At 40.4% G+C, this 20,704-nt stretch overlaps 1 protein-coding gene across 6 annotated transcripts in view; it reads right to left on the bottom strand.

The window, feature by feature from the left end:
• Positions 1-20,704, bottom strand: part of map6a (microtubule-associated protein 6a) — a 33,298-nt gene that overhangs the window by 8,544 nt on the left and 4,050 nt on the right. The gene's annotated exons all lie outside the window — the stretch shown is intronic.

Below are 20,704 nucleotides of genomic sequence, written 5' to 3' on the forward strand. Positions count from 1 at the left end.
GTTGTGGATTTAGAGCAGGGGTGGCCAACCTGCAGCTCACAAGCTGGGCTTAAATCCATCCTTGCTTGCATGTGGCTCTTTTTTGGCTGTCGGTGTGCGGCTCTTCGATCCATTCATAAAAAAAATGTATATAAATACTGTTAGGAGTAGTGGTGTGCTGATCAATCTTAAATATTGATACAATATTGATGCCAACATTGGGATCAGTATTGATCAATACTTGGGTAATGAGATTGATACTTAAGTTTCAGTTTCTCTTCTCTACATGTGCTACTCTCAGCTCATGTGCTCATACCTAAGTATCTAGATAGATAGATAGATAGATAGATAGATAGATAGATAGATAGATAGATAGATAGATAGATAGATAGATAGATAGATAGATGGACTGAAAGATGGACAGAACTTTGTCTCTCTGAAGTAAAAACAGAAATTTGTTTCAGACACAGCTCCAGGTATGAAATTAACCACACTAATAAACACAGTAGTCTTGCTTTGAAATTGGAAATGTATTGTACGGCACAAACTCAAAACATAATATACTGTTTAATTCACAGAGCCTCTCAATACTAGTGTCCGCTCACAACAACCATGTGTCGCCGTATCAGTCCTCCTCACTGACACTTACTGTGTTTCAGACGTTTGTCTACAGCACTTCCTTTTCCTCTGTGACTGCTAAGTCTTTTTTAACAGTCTGTCCTTTCTTATTTTTTTCTTTTACTGAAGGATATTTTATTATAAACAGAATGATAAAACAGGTGAAAGAAATTGTGTCACAGCTCATAAGCAGCAAAGTTTATCCAGTTGTCCCGCCTCTTTTTGATTTTGATTGGGCAACAATGAAGAAGTGACTGTCGAGCACAGCGGTGGTTTTAAACACAGAAACAATCACCACCTGAGGTCCCAGCTAGGGCTGAATGATTTTGGAAAATTGTCTGACAGCAATTTTTTTTGGACCAATATTGAGATTGCGATTTAGTATGCAATTTTATTCATTAATCAATTTATTTATTTATTTAATTTAATTTAATTTAATTTAATTTATTTTATTTTATTTTATTTTTTTTTTTTGGGGGGGGGGGGGTATCTTTTGCATTATTTACTAAAAATATTAGTAAAATCATTCTATATCATTCTATAGTATGAAGGCTAGGCCCGTATGTTCTGATGAAATGAAATAGACGGAAGGTTTGTGTAAATGAAACTTTTTTTAAAATTCTATTTTTATAAATTGCAGACTCTGCGATTTGAAAATTGCACTCTGTTACATTACGATGTCGGTTTAAGTTCGATTAATTGTTCAGCCCTAGTCGCAGCAAATAAAAAGAGCTGACTTTGAGGCTGATGTGGTGCTCAGGATGATATTGCTCTGAACACAGAATTAGTTTTGTACAGAAAATTACACTTTTAGTGCACAAAACCACATCACAGGCCCTGATAGGGCACGCTTAAGAGGTAATGCTTCTGTAAAACTTCAGTCAATGGAAATGCCACAGAGGTGTAATGAAGGAGTGAACTTGAGCTGAGTGGCAGCAGAGGTGCTGTTGGAGATAAAATAGTGTTACTGTAACTGACGGAGGTGGCAGGAAGGAGCAGCGCTGTGTGTGTGTTTGTGTGGTTTGTTTACTCACTGTGTCTGTTCAGCCTTAATGTCTCAGTTATTATTAAACTCTTTTTACTGCTGCTGTGTGGTTCAGAGAAAAAAATCTCCTTTTCAAAGCTGTGAATTGAAGTGGTGCATTGGCGTTGAAGAGCAGAGCATGTCAGGGGCGGTGCAGGTGGGAGGAGGTCTGCAGCAGTCTGTTGGTTCTCTGAAGTCCCTACACAGCACTTCTGAAAAAGGTCAGCAGTACAGCTGTGCCTGCAGCCTGTGCTCAGACTGCTCCCACTCTGCATGGCTAAACCACAGGGGATAACCACAGTGGGTATTACACTCATTTGTCTTCATATATCACGCTGCATCACTGTCTCTGTCGTCTTCATACCGTTTTGTCTCCGCAGCACACAGTGCTCCCTCAACTTCACTTGTTAGATCATTCTAATCACTCCACAGCGTGTTTTCAGATACAGAAACAATGCCTACAGTAGTGTTTCCACCGCAGAAAGGCCAAAACAAAGAACCGCTGAAATAAATGATCACTAATGAATTATTTGATCTGTCATGTGATACTAGTTATCGTTAACATATGACCAGGAATATGGTATCTAACTGCTTTTTTTTAAACCATAATTATACGACTAGGGGGCTCGATATAACACCAGACACAAAGCATCTTAGTGTGCAGCTCAAATGTCAGTGAACTTAAGCACCCAGAGGTTTTTGGGTGGTATAAACATGACGCCCACTCTCCTTAGGACATGAAAGCAACCAAACATTGACCCAATAACAGGAGCCTGGTTCTCCCTGGATCTTATTTGACACTGTCAGCATGTCCTGAGTTTAAATGATCAATGCAGCTGCACTGCTGTGTCTTGTGTGTAAATGCACACTAGACTGATACTTTTGAAAGTCTCCATTAGGGGGCAATGTGAGGAAAATGTGTGAAGATTTTTTAATGTCAGGATCAGGATCCGGATTTTATCAGGATAGTTTTTCAAGATGTTTCAAAGACTATTCTGACTTGAAAACAACATTTTAAGCACCAAATATTTCTTACCTTGCATTCTGAAATGTTTTTTTATGCACCATTTAATCACTTTCATCTTTTGTCCTCTATTGTGTTTTTTTTTTTGATCCCTGGATATTCATCGATAATAAATCCATTCTTTTAAAGACATTAGCTGTAGGGTTGTTGAGTTTCATCAGAATCTACAGAGCTCTAGCTTTATACATAAAGCCTGTGCACAGTCTAAATGTAGTTTAGTGAGGTGTTATTAGCTGGACTTTGTTTTTGTTTGTGCACTTGATGGAAAATGTAAATGTACACATAATTTAGAACATGATTCAGTGACATAATTAAAACATTATAAAATGAAAGCTAGGGGCTTAATGCAAATGGACCTTAGGCCATGATAGGTCTGACTTTGGATGTGGCCTAAATAGAAAAACACGGTCAGACCTAAATTTTGCTCAGTGTGCTTGAGTGTTTCAATTTGGCCCAAAGCATGTTTGTGATTTTATTAAACCACGAAATCAAGAAAGCTCAAAACTCAACATGGGCAAATGGGAACCACATTTTTTTTTTTGCTTTATAGGGGACTAAAAGGTTTATAAATGTCACTTGAAATGCTATTATTGTTTTCAGTTTTAGTAAAGTTCTTTATTTATTCAAAGTGGCCAACATTATGTCTTCAAAAAGCCTGTTTGTCCAACCTTGAAAAGACCAAAATATGATTTTTAAAATCAAAATACACAAAAAAAGCAGAAAAAAAAACTAAACTGGAATATGTAAGCCAAGAGTATTTGGTATGTCTACCTTGTTAGAGGCTAATGTTTTAATAAATGACAATTAGAGCTGTGTCGTTGTTAGATCATGAACTTACCCCTGGGATTGATAAAGTGATCCTGACTGTGACTGAAGCAGAAACTTAATTCAACAAAAATATACAAAAAATATGGAAAACGAATAACTCTAAGTGACACTTTTCTTTATAAGCCAGACTTTGGCTTTTTTATTTTACACTTAAAGGCTACAGGGTAATATCAAAGAAAACACAGTTACTCCAAAAAGCTAAAGAATAAAACCAGACGCACAGAAAAGAGAGCGCATCAGTTCACGCTTTGATTTGCACATGACTGTGTTAACCATCAGTCCTCTCATGCAGTAACATGTCGTGTTATTGTCGCTCATTACAAAGAAAAACAGGCAGCTCTTTGGCTCAGGCCTGTAAGATGACACCCATTGGGTGTCCCCTGTGGCTCAGCACAGTCACAAACAAGTCAACTCCTCAACGCAGCATCATTCAGTGCCATCACTGAGAGAGACTCACAAACACAGCCCGGCTCAGAGAAACTTTGTGTTCTGAGTGCAAGTGAAGAAAAGCTCTATATTAGGAAACACTCAGAGGAGCAGACCAGGCTGAGAGGGGGGTGGGGGGCTGTACAATCATCTGTAGCTCAGTCTCATCGAAGACGTCAAATCGATAACTGGCAGCTTTAAAACACAGCACAAAGTGTGTGAGTGTGTGTGATGGTGTCAAATGTAATGCATGAGGCAGGGACGGCACATTGATTTAACATGTTTTAATGCACTCAGCTGAGAGCTCGCTTTATGGACCGGAGCTGAGTCCTCTGATTTTTCATCAGCGTGATGTCTGTGCTCTGCCCTCAAACGTTCCCAGAGTGGGCTGTCATGAGAGGGCATGTGGGAGAGAAACCCAATACACAACTACAAACCAGGATAAATGGAGTCATGAGTCTTGCAATTTGTCTTTTCTGTCTCTACTTTTTACTAATTAAACTGGACGATCAGACCTCAGTCAGACCAGCATGATGAAGAGTCTGAACCCTTTAACTCACCCTATAATCCTGTAAGGCTGTCATTTCTCTGAAGCTCAGGATGGCTTTGATGTCTTCAAATTTGAACATTCATGTGCTCACACTTAAAAGCCCAGACTCACTTTCATCCTCTATTCCCAAAAATGAGGTCAAAATGTCTCTGAATGAACAGCCTTTTTTCCCCTAGATTAGACATGTTTCTGAGACTCTATATCTGTAAGTGTGAAAATATGTAAACCTGTGTTTATTTTTTATAAACGAGGTATCCTCTATCATAAATTCACAGATGCAACAGTTCTCATGGCATCTCTCTTCTCCCCATATTTCCTGCCTTTCATATGCTGTCCAATCAAATAAAGGAAAAAAATCTGATAACATTAGCAATGCTGGCCTTTTTTTTCTGTTTCTTGTCATTTTTTGTCTCTTCTTGTGATCTTTGTATTTAGAGTGGATGGTTGCTTTGTAAAGCTCATTTGTTGGTCATAGACACCAAACTTGTTGTGTCTTCAGTGATATTTTTGCTACTTTTGCTCCTGTGTTTGTCTGGAGATCCTACATGTAACCATGGCTACATTGTTTACATGTGAAATCAGCTGTTAACAGCCTGTGGCACGTCAGTGCTAACTGGTGCCAGGCCTGATGCCTTCCCACAAGGTAAGGAGAAGGAGGTGAGGACGACGTGCTGGTTCTCAGGTGTGAGCTAAGAAGTGACGACATGGACCTGTCCTTCCATCTATCGTTATTAGGAACGTAAGATCTATCTCTAATAAGATGGACGAGCTAGCTGTGCTAACCTAGCAACAGAGGGAAAACCAGAGGGCAGAGTAGCATAATGCTATTCACAGACATGTCTAACGGAGCTAACATCAGACACCAACACCACATTAGAAGAACTCCACTTACTGTGAGCAGACAGTGTCCAGAGACTGAACAGACTGCTGAAGAAGCTCAGTCCTGGACCCTGTGGAGGTGGAGGCTGGCTAACTGGACAATGATGGGCAAGCATCGGTTTTGTTACGGACCTTTATGCATTTTCTGTAAACTTTCAGGCTTTTGTTTTCTTGATTGCTGCTGTGACTTCACCTGAATATCCCTTCGGGGATAAATAACACATTTTCTATTTGATTCTATTCCTAAACTTAGCTAACTAGCATGCTAATGATTATTTTGTTGTGGATTAAGATCATCGGCAAGGGGGAACAATGTCAATGTAAAGACACATGTAGAGATAAGATGTAAATCAGACTGAAGTGTATTTGAAGAAAAGGCCTCATTCTTACAAGATCCTTGTCTTTGGGCAACCTGTTAGCATGAATTAATTCACATTTGGTGTGAGAACATCCTGATAGCTGTGTTTTATATGGGCCAAGGCAGACAGGAAAGAAGTTTTCTTCATTTATGTGAGTAATTGAGTCAGTAGGGTATCAATAAAGAACCCTGACATTTACACGTTGTTGTTGACGTCTCGTCCTCATTATTTTGCGGTTAGCAAACATTAATCTGAACTTTACTGAGCTGTTGGGCGCTAACATTTTCACTTTTCTTTTATTAATGAAAACATAAATGTCATCTCATGATTGATATCAGGAAAAGTGACATGAAGTATGAATACAGAACTCCCTCCAGCGGTGTGAAAACAGAGGTGGAAACACTCAGAGACCTCTTATGTAATGAGTCTGAAGTCCACTCTGAACGCTCGACTGGGCCAAGAAGACACAATGCAAAGACAAGTTACACAACGAGGTCCAAGGCTGAGGGTATAAAGCCTCATAAGGCAGCACAGGGTGTATGTTTGTGTGTGTGTGTGTGTGTGTGTGTGTGTGTGTGTGTGTGTGTGTGTGTGTGTGTGTGTGTGTAAAGCAGAGAAAGGGACAGATTGTGAGTGCAGTCAGGGTTCACAGTGTGAAACACCGGTCTGTACAGTAACATTGCAGCTATTCATGAACACAGGAGTGTTTAACAATAAGGCCTGTGTCTGTGAGCCCCGTGTGTTCATGGTACGTGTTTTAAAACCAGTGTTCCCTGGGTCAGCAGGCGTCACGTCACAGAGCTGCATCACGTTATTAAAGCTTCATATGATTAGTGTGAAAACTCAACAGAGTACCGTTCACATCAGGCTGTTCCCTAAAGCTCAGTCATCATGAGCTCAGAACCACAGAGGAACTGAACAGTCACACCAAACCTTCTCAGTCTGCTGACTTCAAATGTGACAGAGAGCAAACAAACATGGCCGACCCCGAGGTCCAGTGAGGATCGTTTGTTGACTTTGGAGAAATACTTCCTGTGCTCATATTATTGGGTGCATGGGAGAGGAATAAATCCAATAAAAACTTTAAACAAACTGCTGTATCCGGTCCACCTCAGAAAAATACTGACACTAGTGCATTTTGATACTGGACATTTATAAGGCAATTGGTTCTTAGAGATTCAGATTTTGAGGATGCACCAATACAGATACTGATACATGGGCTTTGTTTTGGTAACTTCAGGGTTTTCTTACTCTGTAAACCAAAATTAAATAAAAGATATATTAAAAATGACTGTTTTAATATTTTATGGGATTATAAATGTGTAAATATGTGATGAGTAAATCTGCAATACAAACAGGAATCACAAATTATCTGTGACCACAGAAGAGCATCAAACCAAGTTGAATAGATCAGTTCTATGGATCGTTTATCACAGATAGCTGATCTAACTTTCTGAGTCTGTATCGGACTGATACCAGGGAAACTGTTCACAATCAGAGAATGTATTAGCACTACTAATGTTAGAAGAACCAAGTCAATTAAAAGTGTCCTGTTAACATATCGTTGCAAGGTTATATATATAGCGCTACCCAAGTAGCTGCCTGTTGCAGCAGCTCTCTCGTCTTTGTCCGTTTCTTGTAATTTCTTCGTCTCTTTTTCGTAATCTTTGTATTTGGAGTGGATCATCACTTTGTATGGTTCATTGTTGGTCATGGACACCAAACTTTTTGTGGCTTCGGTGGTATTTTTTACTACTTTTCTGCTGTGTTTGTCTGGAGATCCTACATGTAACCATGGCTGCATTGTTTACATGCGAAATTAGCTGTTAGCAGCCTGTAGCATGTCAATGCTAACTAGTGTAGGGCTTGATGATTTCCCTCGAGCTGAGGAGGAGGAGGTGAGGACGACGTGCTGGTTCTCGGGTGTGAGCTGGGGGGTGACGACGTGGACCTGTCCTTCCATCCATCGTTGTTGGGAACGTGGGATCTCGCTCCGGGGGATGAATGAGCTAGCTGTGCTAACCCAGCGGCATCGTGCTGTTCACGGACGTGGCTGACGGAGCTGACATCGGACGCCGCGACACATCGGAGGAGCTTCGCCTGCTGTGAGCAGACAGGATCCAGGAGACAGAGACTGAACAGACTGCTGTGGAGGCTCAGTCCTGGACCCTGTGGAGGTGGAGACTGGCTGGGCTGGAGAGTGGTGGACGAGTGGTGGACGGGATGTTGTCATCTAATTTTCTTATGGACATTTTTGCACTTTCTATACTCTTTCTACTTTTGTTTTCTTAAATGCTGCGGTGACTCCTGAATTTCTCCTCGGGGATAAATAAAGTAATTTCTATTCTATTCTGTTCTATTCAGCTCACACCTCTACAATGTTGTATTTCTTAAAGTTATAGGGGTGCACATATTTAGCCTTTGGATCTGAAGCCTAATCAAAAGAATTTTAATATGTTACTTCTTTAAACTGATAAAAATAACCAATAAAAGTTGCCTTGAAGCTGTTTATTAATGAGCCAGCATATCCTAACAGTAGGTGATATTATGCATGTTGCCTTAATAGAAAGAACAATCACAGCCGCAACAGCATCCCTAAATAATACATATGGCACCAACTGTGTTTATGTTTTTCAGTGTTTCAAAGGATAACTCAGTAAGAAATACAAAACAGGTACTGGAAGTATTCCCAAAGGGGGAAAAACATTGTCAGGACTCAATGCAAAGAATCGCTGAAGTCAACTTAAAGTCATTGTCAAAACAAAGATGTGTTGAAGAAAAATGAAGCAGCAGTGGCCCCAGGTTGCACCAATAAAAAAGTGAGTGTTGTTACGCTGCCTGAACACATGAGAACTGCAGAAAGTTCATCAGAGACAACCTAAGCCAAAGCCATGAAGGACAAAACCAAAGGACGCATAAAGACGCAACGAAATACAAAAATAAAATTCAATAAATTTTGAACTAACATAATAAAAGCAGAAACAAACTTCAGCAACAATCAAATTAAACAAAGTAACTGAAAAAAGTTTGTGTTGATGGCAAAGAATATTCTACAGGCAACGTTATGGTCAGAATTTTGCGTCTGCATTAGGAATGACCCCCAGCCCCTTCTCTTATTATTACCATTTCTCTGCTTTAATATTTAAGAAGACATTTCCTTCTATGACTCACTGAGGTCTGGGCAGGACTTAGACTTCTCGCTGTGTGACTAAATCTGGTTTGGAGGCCTGACCCTGCTGACCCGCTGTGGTGGAGGGGATGTGTGCAGAAAGGCCTCATCTCTATCACTGAGCACTGGCAGTGACGGGGTGGACGCACGCCAGGGTACAGCACTGCTGAGCTTCATGCAGCCCTGCTCTAACACGGCACAATCTGGACCTCTGAACCCAGAGACGAGTCATAAGAGAAATGAAATAAAATTTAAATTTGTCTGCACAGTGGGGTCAGACAGGGCACAAGTTGTCCAGACATGTAATCAGAGTTATAAGAATGATGACAAGTTGTTGGCAGGCTGAACAAAACCACCACAGAGTAAAAGAAAAAAGTCAAATTAGATCTGCTTCAGACGGAGATTTCCTCTGAGCAAAATAAAACAAACGCTCATAAAAACCACAAATCAATGTTAGGAATCAGGCTTTTTACTGCAGGTTCACCTCCTCCAACAGACGCATGGATCGCTGAAGGCTGCAGAACACATACACAACACACAGTTTAATAGAGAAGGCTATAAAACATATTATAAATGCATGAACAAGAACCCAACCCACATACTTCCCTCTGTGCATCACAGCATCAGCACACAAGCGACAAATCTGCAACAAATCCTCAGTGGGAACACATTCTCACTTCCTCCATGTGTTTCTCCTGTGTTGTTGATAATTTTTCTTCTCGTGACAAAGACTGAAACCAGCTTCTGTAACATCTTCTGCTTTCTGCAGCCGTTAGCTTTAACAGCTCAGTTTCCAAGCTTCAGATTTTCTAACTCTGGTGAGAAGAGCAGATTTAGACGATCACCGGAGATCACTGGTCATCAGGTGGTGATGCAACTGAGAAGGCTGTGAACTGAGAGTCTGTCCTGCACACTTTCACTGCAGGGACAGTTAGGGATCATTTAAGTCAACACAGCTCTTTGCGTTGTGAATAAACGTGTGTGCTCACTGCACTTTTAGCTGAAGCCAAAGAAAATACACCAAGCTGCAATGGCCAAAAAAGTATGTTGAGTTTGGGTAAGGATCATTCCTTGATATAACATTTGTATTTGGGTGAAACTCTGTGTCCCTGACCTGAGTAGATCAGCAAGGACAGCACAGCAGCATTGCATTGTGGGAGTGCCAAAGCTTAATAGTCCAAATTAAGTGAGGAACCTGGGGGGTATTCCACGAAGCTGGCTTAGCTCAAAGCCTGGCTTATTTGGGTTAGCCTCACTAACTTTAGCGAGAGTTGGGTTCCACAAACGAGGCTTAGGGCTAGCGTGGCTTGGTAACCATGGTAAATTAGCCAGTGCGACAAGCCTGGTCCCGGTCAGGCTAACAGTCGGGCTTACCTTAGCTGCGTCTCAGAGAAGGTCTGACAAGCTTCTAAAAGACGCCTTGTGAACTGCAGGTGTCACATTAAATTAATCTATACCTGTAATATTTGATGTTTTTGTTCAGAAACATAAACTGAGACCTTTTGGTAACTTTTCTGACACCTGCTTAAAACCCAAAAAGTCAGAAGGATCGTGAGGCCCCGCTTTCACGGTCCGTATTCATACTGAAAATCAAGATCAAGCGAGCTTTTGTCCTTCAGCTCCACGGGAGGTTTCCGTCCTCCCTGAGCTCGCTTTAGGACACCTGCGTTATCCTTTGACAGGTGAACCGCCCCAGTTATACTAGACTGGAATAACCATGAATCAAGACATGTGAGATACTAGACTGTCTTTCCGTACGCAGGAAAGTTAGTGGCTGAGAGGTTAAAGAGTAGGGCACAGACGCGCGGTGATCTATGTTTTACTTGCAGCGTGGGTTCGATCCCACCAGTGGTAATTATTTAAAATTATCTGATTTTCTTTCTTCTGTCACCCTCAAAGTACAGTCAACATATAACAGAATAAAAGCACAAATTGTCTTATGATATAAAAGGTGACAACAGCCACAATTTTCCATAGAAATACCTTCCTTTACCGGAGGTCCGTTCTGATCATGATGATAATGTAAAGGTGATTCCACACGGTGAGATAACTTTGTGTCTTCCTCCTTATTTAAATATAGGGCACTGTATCACTGACACATCTCATCTGACAGCTGAATCATCTCTAATTAAAAAAATGACATCTCATCTACATGTCTTTTTCTGCTGTTTTAGTCAGTATTTGATGAAACATCACCCCATGAAGTATACAGGCCTGTATTTATGAACAGCTTTAAATTAATCAAGATCAATCTCCTCTGGGCCACAGCAGTGTGAGGAGCTTTAGGGTGAGAAGAAAAAAAGGTCATCAAACTCAGCAGAAACAGTCAGTGTTGATTTGACACATTAGCATGATATTCTTGAACCAGCAGCGTCTCTGGCTTTATTAATTGCCACCGTGTCACCCTTTTATGTGATTTTCACTTTGTAGTCATCATACGACTCCATGAGGAGATTTTTCTCCGCTGAGGGAAGCGTCTCCGCTCTCAGTTTTGACATGATTTGGTCATTTCGACGATCGACACATCGGGGCTTTTTATCTACCGCGGACGCGCGCTTAGCCACAGCTTGGATCAGCCTGGCTTGAATAAGCGTCTCTGAAAATCAGCTGAGCCTCGTTAGTGGAACGAGTTGCAGCTAAGATTGAAGTGGCAGCTTATTCAAGCCACGCTTACCGGCGATAGCCCAGCCTTCTTTAGCCAGCTTCGTGGAATACCCCCCTGGATAGTACAAATAGTTTTGTGTCAACGTCAGATGAAACAACACCAATGATGGCTTTCAGAAAAAAAAAACAAAAAAAAACATTGTACCACTTTAACTAATGATCATTTTTATTGAAACTTTTTTTTAATTTTATCTTTAAAAAAATAAAATAAAACCTTCGTCTGAAATACACCAGATGCGTCTCAGGTTCAGCCCTGCTCTGTCATAGCACTGGATTCGATAGGTTTCTATTGAAGTCAATGTGTCAACTTGCACTGGATCCACTCTGTTGAGGTTTGGCTGTGGTAGGTCGTGGCATGTAGCAACAATCAGATCGATCTGTGCATAGAAACTACCTAAAAACAACCAGTTACTTTCAAAATAAAACAAAGCGTGTCCAAACCAGATGGTATTTTACTTGACTACACCAACAAACTGACATAATGAGCGAAGCCAGACCAGAGGTCAATAGGCTGAAGGTTTTACAGCCCCAACATGAATGAGAACTCTGCAAAGTTAGGGCCAGCATATCACAAATCGAGCCATGTGAGAGCGATGCATGTGGTCGAAAGTTCGCTGAGGAACAGTCAGTGACAGACTCTGTTACTTTAAGAGGTAAGTTTGATGATCGATGTGCACAGCAAGCAAAGGTCCTCTCCCCCTTTGTCAAAGTCTAATGTTGGCAGGTAGTTACCAGCCAATACCAGCCGACAGTGTTACGCCCTGCAACATGATCTGCAAACAGTGCTGAGAGTCACACTCTCTGTAATCCAGACTTTGGTGACAGTTTGCTTAATATTTGTTGCATTTTATGTCCTGTAAAAGAAGTTTTATTATGGTACACGCTGGGTCATAGTACAGTACAGAGTTTACAGAACTCAGTCTATAATTGATAAAGATGAATAATTAAGATAACCCCGCCACTTCATAAAACCCTGGCATTGTAGAGTGGTTTTAAAATCTAAAATCTAAACCCTGACAAGAAATATGACGAGGTTACATCCTAGCTTAATGGGGAAGGGAAGCAACATAAACCAAATTAAATAAATACAAAAAAAGGTTAATACTGTGCTTCTGTGTTTGCTGGTGTGCATCAATAGGGCTCCCCTGTTGAACGCACCAGGAAATGGTGGGGATGCACCACCTGGCTCAGTCAATACCAAACACACTCACATCAACACTCCATAAAGACAGGATTTGCCGAAGACAGGAGGAGCGCAGAAGATGAAAAAAAAAAGTTTCTCCTCTGAAGTCTAAAAACGGCTGTGGAGTGAAAATGAACCTCATCTTTGCGTCTGTGTTGCAGCACTCGTTGAGATTCTGTGAGCCATAAATAACATCTGTGCACAAACACTGCTGAGACAAACTCCTGTGCAGCTCTCTTGGATCCTGGGGTAAACGGCTGGCCTGCTTCTCTCCTTCGCAGAGAATCAATCTGCCCACGCTCAAAGCTGCAGCTCCACTTCCTCACAAGCTTCCTGGAGTGTCAGGGTCTGGCTGCCGGTCAATACTCCCTCCCTCCTCTGGGATCTGCTGGCCTCATCTCTATCTGACAGCCTCTCTGCAGCCTCTCAATGGAAACAGCTACCTTGCGAGAGCATGTTGCTGTATTACAGGAAGAATGATTGGGTCATATTCAGCTTTTAGTACAGTCAACAGTAAGCAACATATTCCTCCTCTGAAGACAGAAATAGAGATTGCTGTCACAGCATCTGCAAGTAACAGTTTCAAATTGGCAAAGTAAGGCTAACATTAGCAGAGCTAGCACCAGCAGCCTTTTGTCCTCTGAGCACCTGAGCGTCCACATGCCTGTGCTGGTTATACAATGCTACAGAAAGGTGTCCATGTGCCAGTTTAACCAGATACATGCTGGGCTACAAGACACCATCTGTCATCTATGGCTGTTTACATTTGTGAAGTAGAGCATTACCATAGCTGATATTACTGGAGTTACAGTTGTGTCCCGGGTCTGGCTTGTGCAGAAGTTCTTGTACTATGATGGGAGATCAGGGCCATCATAAAGAAGTACAAATCAAACCTTGTAAACTCAGTAGTTTAGTGTCCAAAAGGTGATCAGACTATCTGAGTTTTCCTCACAGCCTGGTGCTCTGAGAGGTGTTGGTAACGTGTTACTTCAGTGAGTCCGGGTTATGTCCTACCAGAGCTCATCTACCAACTCCAACCTCACCAAGCAGAACTAATGTAACCTGGCTCTACATTTTACTGATAGACTCTCAAGATTGAACAGACCACTGCAACACACTGTGTTTTCCAGACTATAACTCACACTTTATTCATAGTTTGATGGTCCTGCAACTTTTAGTCAAGCGCGACTTATATATCGAATAAATGAGGTGCTGTGTTATTAGATACTTTTATTTAAAAAGGTAGCTAAATCAACACATGAAGAATATTGATGAGGAAATATTTCCACAACTCTAATGACAATGTAGCCTGATAGAGTCTCTGTACCTCTAGTTTGGACAGCCTGACAGCTCCTAGTGTTTGGCGCCTTATAGCGTGAATTAGAGAAATAACAGTTCACTTGCGTCTTTATTGCTCTCCGTTGTAAACAGTTTTCAGGATTTAAGTCACAAACTAGTGTCAAAACACCCATAACTTTTTAAAGTGAGGAAGTTTGTCCGACGGAGCCTCTGTAAGCTCACACTGCACTGGTCTAACCGGCAACACTCACAGTAGAGCAGGAAGGAGAGCCAATGAGTGAAGTGAGTGAAAGTAGCGCACGTAGAGAAGAGAAACTGAAACTTTACTATGGTCACAGATTTGAGGTGCTTACATACACATACTTATCAAAGTCATATGTAAAGTTCTCTCTGAAAATACTGTAAACAAACCAAATCATTCTGAACGCGACCTATAATCCAGTGAGGTTTGTGTTTTCTTTCCCTGTTTTTTGACTGTCGGGCCTTACACTTCAGAACGACGTATAGTCCAGAAAATACAGGAACTGCTGCATGTGGGCTGGAAAGGTGTTATCACAAACAGCTTATTCCATGTTTTAGCCCGTGCTCTATCGCTCTCCTGCTTAGCTTTCTTCTGCTCTTCTTTCTTTTTCTCTTTGACAGTCTAGCTCAAGTGTTACTACAAAATAAACCACAGAAATCTTTCTTAGAAGAGAAAAAGGACAGATCCTTCTTCTCAGTACTAGACTTTGCCAACCGGCATAGTGTCATCATAGGGATTTTCTGTAAATGGACCGTTTGGGTTGTCCATGGTTAGCAAGACATAACGTTAAGCGATTATAAATTGTTGTGCTGATAATCTCTTGTGATATTGAGATATTTATGGTTAAACTATCACTTCCTCCTTTTAATAAAAGTATAATTTCACAAGATGCTCATTCCTCATTGATATTCTTGTGGCTTCAGGATGGTTTTCTGATCTGTCCCTTCAAAGGCTAACCATGGAATACAGAGTGTGATTTTTTTCTAAAGTAATTTATGACTTTATTCTCTTGATATTATAACTTTATCTTTGTAAAACTAGACTTTAATCTTAATACATATATATATATATATATATATATATATATATATATATATATATATATATATATATATATATATATATATATATATATATATATATATATATATATTTTTTTACTGTGGCCCTAATCCTGCATAGTATGCAGATTGATGATTGTTAGAATGAGTAAATACACATATCTCTAGTATACACAGATGAAGCAGAAACTGTGGTATATTTTGTACTTATTTATTAATGTTGTTATCATGTGCCCAGTGTTTTGAGTCCGTTAAAAACTAGGTCAGCACTTTTTCAGGAGTATTTTGTCAAAACAGAGACGTCTCTTCAGTCAGAGTCTGAGCTCTGACTTAATGTAAGGCTGGAGTGCAGGGGGCCTCCTGGCATGTGTGGGCCCCTTTAAGAGAAACTTGTTCCTGGGCCAAATGACATTTCTGTTGGAAACCCTGAGCAACCTTTTATAAATCTCGCAGCCAACAATCGTTCGCTTCATGTTGTGTACTTCTAAACAGCATTACAGCTTGTTTGAGCCAAAGTGAAGGTTTTTCTGGTTCTTAACTTTCATCAGAACTTAACTTCTGCTGCAGGTATAATGTGGTTTTAGTGCGTTATATAACTCATTCATAACCTAATGAGAGATTTCCTTGAATTAAATTAACTGTAATCAGATATGATTAAAGCAGATCAGGTTATGTAAGACAGAAAGCTTTATCTGGCAGGGATCTGGATTGATGGGACAAATGAAAACTGGATATCAGCACACACATCCACAGACTACATTTTGTTCACCATGATCCGCCTCACAGCTCACACCCTCCTGGTTTTATTTTCCAGGGAGCAGAGAAATGAAATGCAGATCAGAGAGAGCCTCAGACATGAAAGATAAGAGCTCAGTGTTTATTTTCTGTGTCTGATGTGTCTGCGACTCTGTTTCTGCATTCACCGCTCGTCAGTATGAACACAAGGCTTTCTGGCTCTCTAAGAGGATCATTTCTAAATCCACCAGAATCCACTGGCCTCTTTACAGTCCACTGTCTGGTACCACAAGAGTACAAACTCCATTTGAGCCCAGGGAGCAGCCCTGTCGGGGGGAGAGGGGGAGGATTTTATGTGCCAAAGTGAGAAACACGAGAAGAAAATGTATAAGCAGAAGCTCCTGAGGTTGTACTACCACAGGAGTGAATAATATCGAGCTGCGATATGTGACACAAATTAAAATGAAAACTCACGCCTCCTCCCTCTTTCCTTCACTGAACTCGGTGAACCTGCCTGTAAGTCCGCTCTCATCTGTCTTTCTTGGTCATTTTTCTCATATTTTCCTCCACTTCACATGTAATAAACGCACAAATGACTCTGACAGGATGAAGCGCCGTCTTTGTGTCTCACAGCAGAGCTGCAAGCAACAAGAAAACAAACAAAGACAGCAGCAGTGACTGTCTGGGACCCATTGTCATGCAAAAAAATGGCATTTCAAACATAAAGCAGTGAGTTGGCGGTGAAATGAAGGTTGCACGAGACTTTTGACTCGGAGGCTGTTGACTGAGAACGAAGCAGAAATGTATTCAAGAAAAAACAGGAAAGAGGTCGAGATGCCTCTAGCTTTTCCCAGGTGCTCTGAAGAAAAGAGTCTTTGTGTTCAGTGGAGCTTTCTGTGGGTAAATACAAGTTTTAGAAACTACAAAACAGAGCTGCAGGGGAACGGGGCTTCATGTTAAGATGGCCTGGTTCATACCAGCACAATGGAAGGAGGACGGGATTTGAATAGATGCTGAATGTGGCTCCTTAATGAGAGTTACATCATCCCGAAGAGTCGACTCATTCCCCGGCCAACTAGAGCTACATGTTAGAGGAGGAAAAATCTGTGACACACACACTGAGAAGATAGAAATGTTGAAGTTTGAAGTTTTCACTATGAAAGCAAGAATAAGCTTGTTTCGCACTTTAAAGAGTGGGCATTTTTGCTTTACCATATGTTAAACATGGGTATGAAATAACAATGCTGGATGCACTAAAAGTCATGTCCTGACTGCAAGTTGGAGGGGTGGGCCTCAAAAACCAAGGTCTACCCACAGTTCTGCCTCCAGAGGGCTGGCCAATCAGAGGGTAGGAGGTTTGTGGAGCAAGGAGCCTTAAAGAGACAGTAGCCAAAATGAAGTTTTTCAGACAGAGGCTTAAATAAAGGTTTTCTACAACACCAGTGTGAGAAAAATTTGGACTTTTCTTTAGCTTTGAATCATGCTACTGCGCTACTGCGGTGGTACCAGAGGGACAAAATACAGCCTTAAAGAAGCACAACACCTCCCTCTTTAATACAAATAAGATCACACCAAAAACAAGTCCAAACCAAATACACTAATAAATGCTTTTCATCCACTCTGTGTTACATGATTGTGCGTCCTCACTTAAGAGGAACCAAGAATAAACTTGTAAATAACAATCTTGCTAATCAATCCAATTCTTTAACGATTCCCTTATTGATTTCTGCAGATTTTCCATGTGGGCAAATGTTGGGCTGTGGCAACAATGTCAAACACACGTCACAGCATAGATAACAGCTTCTGCAAGTTGCTGGTGTTTCCACTCATTTAAGGTTGTGCAGTAGACGCCTTTTGCAAAAAATTAAGCCACAATTCTGAACCCTGTTAGTGGAAGGAATTGATAAGGGGAGTGATTTGCAAAAAGACTCATGATATTGATTCTTTGATGGAGCTGTTAACAATTCTCAACTAGAATTGGTTTTCGATTCCCATCCTTACTTGTAAAGCTCTAATTTGAAAGAAAACATGTCTCTTTAAGACACAGTGGACACAAGCACTGACAGCATACACAACAAAGCTGTTGGATCCTGACACTGTAAGGTCCTGTGGGTTGACACACAATAAATTGTCCTGACACATACAAAGAAAAAGATAGATTGTTCAGACAGAGGTCTCACTCTTACTCAGCTCATGGAGAAACTAGAACGGAAACTTGGATGAAACTTGTGTTCAGAGCCAGACTATATTCAATCATCACATTTCTATTCAACAGTAAAGAAATATTCTACTTTAACAATATCTCTCAAAGCAACTTCTTTCATTATGTAATGGAGTTTAAACAAGAGGAGCGCTGCATCCTCTCATTCACATGACGATCACATCCCCTCTTCTTTAAACCACTTTGCAGCCCGACAGGTCTCAGGAGATCTCAGGTCTGTTTGACTCTGCTCACCCCTCAGGTAAAAAACGAACGTGGGAAGACTGACTCTGACTACTCTGAATCTCAAATATGGAATGAATAAGTAATTTTACTACCTGAAGGTTTCATTCTAAAACTTGATTCAAACTTTTCGGGACTTGTTTTATTTTTTTTCTCCTGTGTCTCTGAGGCTTTATGAGCCTGTTTGTCTGGTTACTTTTTATTACTGGTTTTCTCCTCCACAGTCAGGTCTGCCCTGAAAAATCAAATCTTTATCCCTCTGAGATTATCCAATGAAATAAAGTTTTATGTGTGACTGGAAGAAGCATCATTTCAAACAAATTTAATCAGCAGATGAAGATAAAAAAGAGCAGCCGTTTTATGTTTTGTCGACTCATTTTATGACGAGTCATTTATGAGGAAACTTCCCTCAAGTTTTTCAATAAATGTAGTTTGATGCACTTTTATAACTGCATTAATTGTTTAAGTGGTGAAAAATGTACTGATAGCAGCATCATGAGGCCCTTATCACCGCTGTGATGTGAACAGACAGTGTTCAGATCAACCTCAGACACCAAAGTTTCACCGTGTATCTGTCTGAAATGAGACGGCTTCAAACACTGACGGGACAGGCTTCATCACAGCTCTGGATCCTGAAACCCTCACTCTACAGCTTTAAAGATTATCTGCTCAGAGTGACGATCTGATAACCTTCACAGCTACAGAGGTAGATACAGACCACAGTGATCACCTGAAGTCTCTAATTTATGCAGAGCGATCTTCACAGACTGTGTGGCTCTGACATGGAGCGCGCTCATTATTCTTGATTGAATCAAAACTCTGTCACTCAAACTATGTATAAAACAGCTTGTTAACTCAATATTAGGTAAATAAAACCACTGTCCCAACAGTGAAACCTTCTCAGATCCTGGTAAATTAAAGATCAAGATGAGTGTAATGTGATCTGGATTCTTAACAGAGTGCAACTTTTTGACAAAATCTGTTATTTCCAAGAAGCTGCTGCATAAATCACTGTTTAGGCATGCATTCTGTCGTCTATCTGTACATCACTGTAAACCTCTAATAATCTGTGTAAATATCTGTACATTGAAACAACTTTTGCTTCACTCTTTACTGAGAAATGAACACACTTTCTGCACAACACAATGGCACCAATGTTTAATACTACCTCCTCACATTTCCTGCTGCAATCATCTGATCTTGTATTATAAAAAAAAAATGCTATTCTATGATCAAGCTCTGACTGCAGCCATACATATAAAGACCTTGGACCGGTTGGTTTCAGGTTTGGAAAAGTACAAGAGGGAATGACATTCATACTGAGTTAAATTTAATGTACTTGACAATCTTTTCAACCATTTTCTGAGAAAAATAAAAATAAAACAACTTCCAGCAGCTGTGACGAATGTGATCCAAGTGAAAGCTGAATATTTTTTATTGGGAATGATCACCAAGGCTTGTTGGGAAATGGGTAAAAACACACACCTTAACGCTCATTTTATAGCATGAAACCAAACCTATTTTAATGATATCTGTGTCTATGTTTTAACATTGTCCATTGGAACTCATCATGGAGCTTAGAAATATCATAACTTACATAATCAGTCAAAATCAGTAACGCTTTTTTAAAGCCCCATGTACGTTACCACGTACATAGGGCTAGTGTTGTCCAAAAAGGTATATTTGGTCTGACACCATTTATTATAGTAAGACAGTTTGTGTAAGGAGACCAATGTGGTTTCTTTTTTACCTTAATATGTTTTGACTACAAAACCTCCTGCAGTCTTCCTCTGTGACTCTTCTGAAGGAAGACTGCAGGAGGTTTGAGGTTTAAACATGTCAGGATAAAAAAAGAAACCACACTGTTCTACTTTTAAGAACTGTTTTAGTATATAATATGCCAGTATAATGTTTTTTTCTTTTTCATTTTTACAAAAAAACCCATCAATTTAATTATAATATTATCCCTTGTTTCAGTCATGTTACAGTCTTTTATTATTTGTTACAACTAGGGATGCAGTGGTCTAACTTTTGTGGTTCCAATACCGATATCAATACCTGGGCTTTGGTATCAACCGACACCGATCCTGATCTGATACCAGTGTAAATATTAACCTGCATGCTCTACTGTGGGATAAGGCTGGTAATGTTTTGCGTAAAAGACAAATAATGAGTATTAGGATTTTCTGAAGTTAAAGGTTTCAGAATGTACACAAATTATTTTCAAATTTAAACTTTTATACCCTGTTGACTGGTAATGCAGCAAAAAAACAAAGAAAGTGCATCAGAGGCAACATTTCAAATCAAGTAGCAAAGAGCCCAGGTTAAAAAACAAAAATGCATTGGGCTGTTTGCCTGGATTGGCACCATGAATCTCTTTTCACTGATACCAATCCAGCTTTGAGGGGCACCAATAACCTATACCACCGATCGGTATCAGT

The sequence above is a fragment of the Halichoeres trimaculatus genome, unplaced genomic scaffold (genome assembly GCF_033239565.1).
Source record: "Halichoeres trimaculatus isolate MK-OKI-2021-1 unplaced genomic scaffold, fHalTri1.1 fHalTri1_scaffold_6, whole genome shotgun sequence".
NCBI classification, from domain to species: domain Eukaryota; kingdom Metazoa; phylum Chordata; class Actinopteri; order Labriformes; family Labridae; genus Halichoeres; species Halichoeres trimaculatus.